General features: G+C 40.0%; 1 pseudogene; it reads right to left on the bottom strand.

Moving 5' to 3' along the window:
• Window positions 1-1,588: 1,588 nt before the first annotated feature.
• Window positions 1,589-1,707, bottom strand: LOC143932395 (5S ribosomal RNA; annotated as a pseudogene).
• Window positions 1,708-11,776: the final 10,069 nt, after the last annotated feature.

Below are 11,776 nucleotides of genomic sequence, written 5' to 3'. Positions count from 1 at the left end.
CACAACAGATAGGGAAGATCCTGACCTTAGTACATAAAGCTTCCATCACAAACCAATTTTAAGAATAAGGATACAAGATAGTCTCACGCTGGTATAGAGTCCCATACCTTCTGAATAAAATGAATAGATCGATCCCGGATGTTTGTTGGAGGTGCAATTCAGATACGGGGACCATGGGACACCTTTTCTGGGCAAGCCCGGCCTTGAGGAACTTTTGGGTTCCCAGCAGCATGCCTTCTACACTTGACCGAACAGCCTGTTCGAAAATAAAAAAAACCCTCACGATGCAACTCCTGAACGCCGCCCGGGCCTGCATTCCCGCACTGTGGAGGCAGCCTCAGCCCCCATTCAAGGTGCTGTGGTATTCCAAGTCAATCATATTCTCCGGAAGGAAGAATTGACCGCCACCCTTCACAACACTGAAGAGGCATTTAGTGTTACATGGAGGCCCTAGAGGTATTTTACTGGTACTCGAGACTACATTCGGGAGGTGAGTAGGCCATGTCTGCCCTGGGTGGCATTCCCCCCCCCCCCCTGCCTTTTTGTCTTTATTTTTATTTTTTTCCCCGCCGCCATCCCCCCCCTTTCTCTCCGTCTTTGCACTCTCTTCTTCCCCCGTCCTCCCTTTTGACTATGCCTTGTCTCCTTACTAGCCTTTGGGACCCAGAAGAACCCCAGGGTTCTGGACACGACCTGCTCATATTTTACTCTGGTTCACATAGGTCATGATAAGCTGGCTCGCTGTGGTCCCAGTTGTTCTCCATGATTACATTTGTCCGAACGGAGCTGCACTAGTTATACTGTACTACATGTCGGAGGTGGGGTTTCTCTTTTCTGCATGAAACTGTCCTACTCCCCTCTGAGAACCCAGAGTTATTTGGCTGCCTATTTTTTGTTACCATGTAATTGTGACCCTGGGTCATGCTGTATGGTTGACTGTTATATTTATATTGTTCTACTTAATAAAAGAATAATAAAAAAAAAAAATAAGTCAATGCCAACAACTTAAAACTAAAGCCTATGGCATCGAGAAATCCCAGGTGGTCTCCCATCCAGGTACTAACCAGGTCCCAACCCTGCTTAGCCTCTGAGATCAAAGGCATGCTCAACCCTCTTGACAAACGGCAAGATGGTTACCTTGGGAAACAAACAAATAAAACAAGTCAACGGCAACAACATAAAAAGAAGCCTGCGGCATCTGGAAAACCCAGGCGGTCTCCCATCCAGGTACAAACCAGGCCCAACCCTGCTTAGCCTCTGAGACCAAACGAGATTGGGCGCTTTCAGGGTGTTGTGCCCGTAGGCGATTTCAATTTCTTTGTGCACTCTCAACCCTCTTGACAAATGCCAAGATGGTCACCTTGGGAAACAAGGGAAAAAAAACAGGTCAACGCCTATGGCACCTGGTATACACAGGCTGTCTCCCATCGCTGCTTAGCCTCTGAAATCAGACGAGATCGGGTGCTTTCAGGGTGATGTGGCCGTAAGCGTTCTCTTCAAGACACGCCCAACCCTCTTGACAAACTCCAAGATGGTCGCCTTGAGAAACAAGCGAAAAAAACAGGTCAAAGCAAACAACATAAAAAGAAGCCTATGGCACCTGGTATTCCCAGGCGGTCTCCCATCCAGGTACTAACCAGGCCCGACACTGTTTAGCCTCTGAGATCAGATGAGATTGGGCGCTTTCAGGGTGATGGGGCCATAGGTGATCTATTTGGGCACTCTTAACGCTCTTGTTAAACGCCAAGCTGGACACCTTGGGAAACAAGCGAAAATAAACAGGTAAATGCCAACAACATAAAAAGAAGCCTACGGCACCTGGTATTCACAGATGGACTCCCATACAGGTATTAACCAGGCCGTACACTGCTAGGCCTCCGAGATCAGATGAGATTGTGCGCTTTCAGGGTAATGTGGCCATAGGTGTTCTATTTAGACACTCTCAACCCTCTTGACAAATACCAAGATGGTCATCTTGAGAAACAAGTGAAAAAAAACAGGTCAACGCCAACAACATAGACCCTGGCGGTCTCCCATCTGACCCAGACCCTGCTTAGCCTTTGAGATTGGGCGCTTTCATGGTGATGTGACCTCTGGCGAATGCTTCGGGACATACTCAAAACTCTTGACTGATGCTAAAATGGTCACCTTGGGAAACAAGCGAAAGAAAAACAAGTCAAAGCCAACAATATAAAAAGATTCCTATGGCACCTGTAATTAGGTACTATCCAGGCCGGACCCTGCTTAGCCTCTGAGATCAGATGAGATCGGGCGCTTTCAGGGGGATGTGGTCATAGGAGATTTCTTTGGGCTCTCCCAGCCCTCTTGACAAATGCCAAGATGATCACCTTGGGAAACAAGTGGAAAAAAAAAACATGTCAACGCCAACAACATAAAAAGAATCCTACGACACCTGGTATTCCCAGTTGGTCTCCCACCCAGTTACTAATCAGGCCGGACAATGCTTAGCCTCCGAGATCAGACAAGATCAGGCACTTTCAAGGTGATGGGGCCATAGGCGATCTCTTTGGGCACTCTCAACCATCTTGACAAACGCCAACATGGTCATCTTGGGAAACAAGTGAAAAAAACCAAGTCATTGCCAACAGTTTCCTTGCCTGAAATAGGCATCTCAGAACTGCCAACTAATCCCAGGAGACAATACTTCGCCTCCATCCTGGTGGAGGTTCCAAACACCCGATCAATGGTTCCTGTCACCTCTGTCCAGTAGCGGATCAACTTCGGGCATCTCCAAAACATGTGCATCATGTCTCCCACCATGTTCCCGCACCGGGGGCAACTTGCGTCCGGCCGTTCGGCCAAACTGAAAAAGTTTACGAGGAGCATAATAGGTTCTATATAATAAGATCAGATGTGACATCCTCTGTGACGAGAGCCATAATTCACCACAGGCAGGATTCCTGTGGCCAAGTATAGCTCACCCGGCCTTGTATAGTGTGTTGCGGTGGTCAGGGAAAGAGGACGATAGGCAGGGACAGTGTCTTTACTGCTTGGGAACCTAGCACTGTTACAGTGGGTGTTAGTGCCTCCTGCACAGTACACACCTGAAGCTACCCTTTATTACTGGTGCTCAATTTCTGCAATACATGCATCTGCAGTGCAAAAGTTAGAGTGGGTGTTGTGTGCCTCCTGCACAGTATACACCTTATTGCTGGTGTTCTGTTTCTGTAATACAGGAACCTAGCACTGTTACAGTGCTAGGGTGTACAGAGAAGCTGGTATATATAGAAGACTACAGCATACAGAAGAAGTATGTAGATAGGCTTGAGTATACAGAGATGCTAGAGTAAACAGTGAGGCTGGGGTACACAGAGAGGCTAGTTTAAAGAGAGGCTAGTAAATACAAAGATGTTAGTGTATATAGAGAGGTTAGTGTATAGAGAGAGTCGAGTGTATACAGAAAAGACAGTGCATATAGAGAAGCTAGTGTATACAGAAGACAGGCTTGGGTATACATCAAAGCTGACATTCTATACAGAAGACTGGGTAGTGTATACAGAGAGTCTAGTGGGTACAGAAGACAGGCTGGTGTATTCCAGCTAGTTTTTACAGTCTAGTGTATACAGAAGACAGGCTGTGGTATACAGAGAGTTTAGTGTATTCAGAGAGTCTAGTGTATACAGTCGGCGAGTGTATACATAAGACTGGCTAGTTTACACAGTGTTTACAGAGATGCAAGGGTGTACAGAGAAGCTGGTATATATAGAAGACTATAGCATACAGAAGAAAGGCTAGTGAATACAGAATACAGACTCGTGTATGTAGATAGGCTTGAGTATACAGAGATGCTAGAGTAAACAGTGAGGCTGGGGTACACAGAGAGGCTAATTTAAAGAGAGGCTAGTATATACAAAGATGTTAGTGTATATAGAGAGGTTAATGTATAGAGAGGGTCGAGAGTATACAGAAAGGACAGTGCATATAGAGAAACTAGTGTATACAGAAGACAGGCTTGGGTATACATCAAAGCTGACAGTGTATACAGAAGACTGGGTAGTGCATACAGAGAGTCTAGTGGGTAAAGAAGACAGGCTGGTGTATTCTAGCTAGTTTTTACAGTCTAGTGTATACAGAAGACAGGCTGTGGTATACTGAGGGTTTAGTGTATTCAGAGAGTCTAGTGTATACAGTCGGTGAGTGTATACATAATAGTGGCTAGTTCAGACAATGTTTACAGAGATGCAAGGGTGTACAGAGAAGCTAGTATATATAGAAGACAGAAGAAAGGCTAGTGAATACAGAATACAGACTCGTGTATGCAGATAGGCTTGAGTATACAGAGATGCTAGGGTAAACAATGAGGCTGGGGTACACAGAGAGGCTAGTTTAAAGAGAAGCTAGTATATACAAAGATGTTAGTGTATATAGAGAGGTTAGTGTATAGCGAGAGTCGAGTGTATACAGATAGGACAGTGCATATAGAGAGACTACAGAGATTCTAGTGGGTACAGAAGACAGGCTGGTGTATTCTAGCTAGTTTTTACATTCTAGCGTATACAGAAGACAGGCTGTGGTATACAGAGGGTTTAGTGTATTACAGAGATGCAAGGGTGTACAGAGAAGCTAGTATATATAGAAGACTACAGCATACAGAAGAAAGGCTAGTGAATACAGAATAAAGGCTGGCTTCTACGGAGAGGCTGGTGTATGCAGAACACTATCTAGGGTATATAGAGAGGCTAGATTATACAGAGAGGCTAGTGTATACAGTGAAGCTAGTGTGTACAGAAGAAAGGCTAGACAGGCTATAAAGAGAGACAAGTTTTTACAGAAGACATGCTTGGGGTATACAGAGATGTTAGTTTATACAGAGAGACTAATGTATACAGAAGACAGGCTAGGGCATACAGAAGACAGAAGACGGGCTAGTGTATTCAGAACATAGGCTAGTGTATATCGAAGACAGGCTATTGTATGCAGAAGATAGGCTAGTGTAAACATGCTGGTGTATATAGAGAGGCTAGTGAATTTAGAGGGTAGGCTAAGTGATAACAGAAGACAATCTGGGCTATACAGAGACATTTCATCATTTCATCTAGCTCACATCTCTAATGGAGTTTGCCATGTTATGCCTTTTCATTCTTATGCTAAATATAGATTATACTCACTACACGATTTTAATCATCCACATCAAGCATGCAATAAAACTATCATACATGTATCATACATGTAAATAAACCATGTACTCTTTTGCTCTATTTTGCATATTTGTAATTCTCCACATCAACTGTTCAATGTGACAGTTGATGTGGAGAATTACAAATATGCAAAACATTGAGTATGTGACAGTCCTGACACACCATCCTGACTTATTTTTCTTTATTTCTTATTAGAAATAGAGAGTACTATCTCAAAATCCGGTTAAATCTATTCACTTCGATGAGCTCTACCGCTAATTGTACGGTAATGCAAAATGTTCACAAAACTAAGAGTACTGTAACTATCGCTCGCTAACGATGTAAACAGTTTTATTGCTTTTCTGACATTAACCGAGTATCTCTGACATTAACTGAGTAGCTCTCTGCACTATGATCTCAATAATAATAATAATAATAATAATAATAGGTTTGTGTAATGCAAAGATCAACTAGTCTAATATAAGCTTTCTCATTGGTACCGGCATATCCTTTAAATTTAGACTAACGCAACTATTTCTCGGCCATTTTCAAGCTAAGCTTTCAATCTCTTACCTTTGAACAGCGATACTTCCTCCCTACAATATTAAGCCATTTAAATGTCCTATTGGTCGCCTATATTATACAACTCTCTGAAAAGCCTATATGTAGAGAATAAAACTAGTCTTACATCTTAATAAAACAGTTTTATTGCTCAACCAGACACATAAACGTTTCCACTGTTTGACTCTATTTTCTGTATTACTTCTTTTTCTCCACCTTTACTGACACAGTTAAAACACAGTGACAAAACATTTCTTTTTACCGCAGCAAAATGTGCGAAAAGCAGTGTAAGCCGTCTTTCTGCCATATGCTTCAGAAAATTAATGTACCGCTTTTAAATCCATATCAATTCCACATAACCATGAACCGTCTTACAATTTTAACATTTACTGATAGCAATTACTGATATTACATTATGACTACACCAGTGGAAAAGGACCGCGTAATGGAAATGTGAAATTAATCATAATCTCAGCGTTAATTTAGCTGATAAAATTACGATTTACTCAACGATTTACTCAACGATTTAAAATTAGATTTTTTTTCATTCTAAGTCTATTTATTCTTAAATAATTTATACTATATTCTACTGTACTCTTAAATTATGTAATGTTGTTCTGTATTTTAGCCGTTCTCATATTTCGTTTTATTTTTCAACCATCGAATCTCATTGCTATTCCGACATTCTGCCTTAATGAGGCTATTACTTTGCAACTATTTCTTGATCCCTTTTGTGTATTCACTTTATCTCGACCTATATATACTGCCTCAATATTTTCCTAATTTGTTTTGCTATACTTATTATTATTATATTATAGAGATTACTATCATTGTAAACCTAACCATAGTTATAATGTCTACAGCTGATTTTACGTTAAAGCAAAATTCACACAAAACCATCTTTTTAAAACCTTTACACATTAAGAGTAATGCAACCATCGCTCGCTACCTCTATGCAATAGGATTCTCTTTCCAGTGGAAACGGAAAAAAGTCAGCGTAAGCCGTCTTCAAGCGTAACAAAATTAATGGAACGATTTACACGTTGGAATTTGCAAGCTACGTCAATTTACTCTTAAATAATGTACCTTTGCAACTATCCCTTGACTTTGCAACTATCCCTTGATCCCTTTTTTGTATTCACTATATCTCGACCTATATATACTGCCTCAATATTTTCCTAATTTGTTTTTCTATACTTATTATAATTATTTTATAGGGATAAATCTAAATCATTGTAATAAGTTATAATGTCTACAGCTAATTTTACGTTAAAGCAAAAGTCACACAAAACCATCTTTTTAAAACCTTTTACACACTACACATTAAGAGTAATGCAACCATCTCTCGCTACCTCTATGCAATAGGATTCTCTTTCTGACTCTATTTTGTGTATTACTTCTTCTCCACATTAACTGTCACACTGATAACCATTTGTAACACATAACACTTGCAACACATTTTTAACAGCAGCAAAATGTGAGAAAAGCAGTGGGACGGTTTACTTGATTGAGAAGTGGTTGCAGTAGCAAAGCATAGCAATACAGTTTGATTACATTAATAACACATAATGCAACTATTTTACATTCACCTCATGCATACATCCTAATGTAAGCTGTCTATCACTATTAATGTTCATGGTTACTGATACATTATACCGATAAATAGTGGAAACGGAAGACAGTCAGTGTAAGCCGTCTTCGTGCGTAACAAAATTAATTGAACGATTTACACGTTGGAATTTTCAAGCTACATCAATTTACTCTTAAATACCCTTTAGCTGCTTAGCTCACACTTTGCTGTATGTAGCCGCGTTTACATGTAAGTAACCAATGGGGATTGACATTTCATGTCCATCTCACATCTCTAATGCAATTTGTCTCTTTGCCATTTCATACTTTGCCAGTTATTACACTTTCTCATCCCATAGAAACCTAGTCGTTGCTGAAATTTCATGATTACAGCAATCATCTCACCTAATTGCTATTCCGACATTCTGCCTTGGTATTACTTTGCAACGCTCTATTGAACAATGTAAAGGTAAGCTAGATATTTTGTGTATTTCCACTTAAACTCGACCTGTATATTATCCTTTCTAATTTTGATCAATTAGATTATAGAGTTTGCTATGTCTAAATCCAGGTTACCTACTCTCCTTTATTACGTATACTGCTAATTTTAGGATAATACAAAACCATCTTATTGCTTCTTTGAAGGCTGCACATATATTGAGAGTAATGCAATGCTACCGATGGGAACAGTTTAATTGCGCTTCTCACATTTAGCTGGTATCTCTCTCTATAGGAAACTGAGTTTGTACCACAACGATCACTCATCTAATATCAGTCCACTCAGTGCTACCGGGAAAACTTTTACTTTTAGAGTAATTAAATTATTTCTCAGTCATTTTAAAGCTACTGCAAGTAACGCTTCCGATCTCTTTTCAACTGCAATACTTAATCTCTGCAATATTAAGTAATATTTAGCTGCTTAGCTCACACTTTGCTGTATGTAGCCGCGTTAACTGTATAAATGGTTACATGTACATAACCAATGGGGATTGACATTTCATGTCTATCTCACATCTCTAATGCAATTTGTCTCTTCGCCATGTCAAACTTTGACAGTTATTATACTTACATATCCTTAAAGACACGTAAGGATCCTGAAAAACGATAGAAACCTAGTCACGTCGTTGCTGATATTTCATGATTACAGCAATCATCTCATCTAATTGATATTCCGACATTCTGCTTTGGTATTACTTTACAACGCTCTATTGAAGAGGAATTGTAAAGGGAAGCTAGACATTTTGTGTATTTCCACTTAATTTAATTTATACACTGTCTCAATATTATCCGTTCTAATTTTGCTAAATTAGATTGTAGAGTTTGCTATGTCTAAATACAGGTTACCTACTCACCTTTATTACGTATACTGCTAATTTTATGGTAATACAAAACCATCTTATTGTTTCTTTACACGCTGCACATATTAAGAGTAATGCAATGCTACCGTGAACAGTTTAATTGCTCTTCTCACATTTAGCTGGTATCTCTCTGCTATAGGAAACTGAATTTGTACTACAACGATCACTTATCTAATATCAGTCCACTCAGTCCTACCGGGATAACTTTTACATTTAGAGTAATGGAATGATTTCTCAGTCATTTTGGAGCTACTGCAACTAACGCTTCCGATCTCATTTCGACTGCAATACTTAATCTCTGCTATTGCAGAATATTTAGCTGAATATTTAGCTGCTTTGCATTACGTAGCCGTGGGGATTGGCATTTCATCTCTAATTCATATTCACATTTCTAATGCAGTTTGTCTTTTTGACATGTCACCCTCTGCCAGTTATTATCCTTTCTCATCCTTATTCTATATTTGGGGTATATTCACTACATGATTAAAGACACGTAATGAACCTGATTGATAAAAATCTACACACGTCGTTGCTGTTACTTCGTGTATTTCCACTTAAACCCGACCTGTATATAATGGCTCAATATTAATTTTAGAGTTATTTTGCTATATTTATTATTAGAATAAACAGATTACTATCTCTAAATCCTGGTAAACCATCTCACACTTAACCATCTTATTTCTACCTTACACGCAGCACATATTAACATTTAGCCGGTATCTCTCTGCAATAGTAAACGAAATGTGTAGATCACTCATCTAATATCGTCTTTTCAGTGCTACCGGAACAACTTTTAGATTTAGAGTAATGCAACGATTTCTCAGTTTTATGAAGCTACTGCAACTAACGCTTTGGATCTCTTTCCTGATAAATTACGCTCTGCAATATTAAGCCATGTAAATTGTCCTATTGGTCTGCTAACAATGCTATGTATAACAATACAAATCTTTCAAAAGCAATATCGTCTCACTGCAATACTTACACTCTGCATAATAAATAGGAATAATGCGAATAATGCTAATAATAAAGTCGTCTAAAACTCAGCTATAAGTAGAGAATAAAACTATCTTACATCAAAATAAACCATATACTGCAAAAAACAATAACGGCCAATAACTTAACGTCTATCAGTCAATGACTTAACAAAATAAACTTAGCACTCTTTTACTCTATTTTGTATATTTGTAGTTCTCCACATTAACTGTCACATTGATATCACCACTGACAACACACCACTTTTTAACAGCACCAAAATATGAAAAAAGCACTTTACATGTTTCAGAAGTAGTTGCATTAGCAAAAAATAAAGTCCTGTCTTCTTTACACGCTAGCTTTTAGGTATGCATTAATCTCTCTGTGTACACCAGCCACTCTATATAGACTAGCCTCTCTGTCTTCTGTATACACGTGCCCGTAATCTATATACACTAGCCTGTTTTCTTTTTACAATAGTCTCGGTGTCCCAGCCTCTCTGCATACACTAGCCTCACTGAATTCCCCAGACTGTCTTCTGTATACACAAGCCTATCTGTAAAAAATAATAGCCGGTCTTCTGCATACACTCTCTGTTGTAACACAGCCTCTCTCTGGATTCCCTAGCCTCCATCTCTGCATACCCAGGGCATTCCTCTGTATAATCTAGCCTATCTGTATAAACTAGCCTGTGTTTTGTACAAATTAGCCTCTCTGTAGCTGGTCTTCTGTATACACGAGCCTCACTGTCTACTCTTGGTTGTCTTTTGTATACACTAGCATCTCTTTATACATTAGCTCTCTGTATACCCAAGCCTCTCTGTATACACTAGTCCACCGGTATACACTAGCAAGTCTGCATAAACTAGCCTCTCTTTGTAACCCAACTTCTCTCTCTGTATACCTTAGCCTCCATCTCTGCATACCCAGGACGTTCTTCTCTATAATCTAGCCTATGTGTATACACTAGCCGGTCTTCTGTAGACATTAGCCTCCCTGTATAAACTAGCTGGTCTACTGTATACACTAGTCCGTCTTTATACACTAGCAAGCTTGTAACCCAGCCTCCATCTCTGCATACCCAGGACGTTCTTCTCTATAATCTAGCCTTTTGTACACATTAGCCTCTGTGTATAAACTAGCCGGTCCTCTGTATACACTAGTCCATCTGTATACACTAGCAAGTATGCGTACTCTAGCCTCCATCTCTGCATACCCAGGACGTTCTTCTGTATAATCTAGCCTATCTGTATAATCTAGCCTATCTGTATACACTAGCCTGTCTTTTGTACACATTTGCCTCTCTGTATAAACTAACCGGTCTTCTGTATATACTAGTCCGCCTGTATACACTAGCAAGTATGCATACTCTAGCCTCCATCTCTGCATACCCAGGACGTTCTTCTGTATAATCTAGCCTATCTGTATACACTAGCCTGTCTTTTGTACACATTAGCCTCTCTGTATAAACTAGCCGGTCCTCTGTATACACTAGTCCGTCTGTATACACTAGCAAGTCTGCATACTCCTGCCTCTCTGTGTACCCAGCCTCTCTCTCTCTGTATACCCTAGCCTCCATCTCTGCATACCCAGGACGTTCTTCTGTATAATCTAGCCTATCTGTATAAACTAGCCTGTCTTTTGTACACATTAGCCTCTCTGTATACACTAGTCCGTCAGTATACACTAGCAAGTCTGCATACTCCTGCCTCTCTGTGTAACACAGTCTCTCTCTCTGTATACCCTAGCCTCCATCTCTGCATACCCAGGACGGTCTTCTGTATAATCTAGCCTATCTATATACACTAGCCTGTGTTGTGTACACTTTAGCCTCTCTGTAAAAACTAGCCGGTCTTCTGCATACACGAGTCTCTCTGTATACCCTTGGATGTCTTTTGTATACACTAGCTGCTCTTTATACATTAGCTCTCTGTATACCCAAGCCTCTCTGTATACACTAGTCCGTCTGTATACACTAGCAAGTCTGCATACACCAGCCTCTCTGTGTAACCCAGCCTCTCTCTCTGCATACCCAAGATGTTCTTCTCTATAATCTAGCCTATTTGTATACACTAGCCTGTCTTTTGCAGACATTAGCCTCCCTATATAAACTAGCCGGACTTCTGTATACACTAGTCCGTCTGTATACACTAGCAAGTATGCATACTCTAGCCTCTC

Source organism: Lithobates pipiens, unplaced genomic scaffold (assembly GCF_037356315.1).
Source record: "Lithobates pipiens isolate NorthernLeopardFrog02 unplaced genomic scaffold, aLitPip1_a1.2 Scaffold_25, whole genome shotgun sequence".
NCBI lineage: Eukaryota > Metazoa > Chordata > Amphibia > Anura > Ranidae > Lithobates > Lithobates pipiens.
Note: the sequence above shows the minus strand (reverse complement) of the source record. Positions and strands in the feature narration are given on the sequence as shown.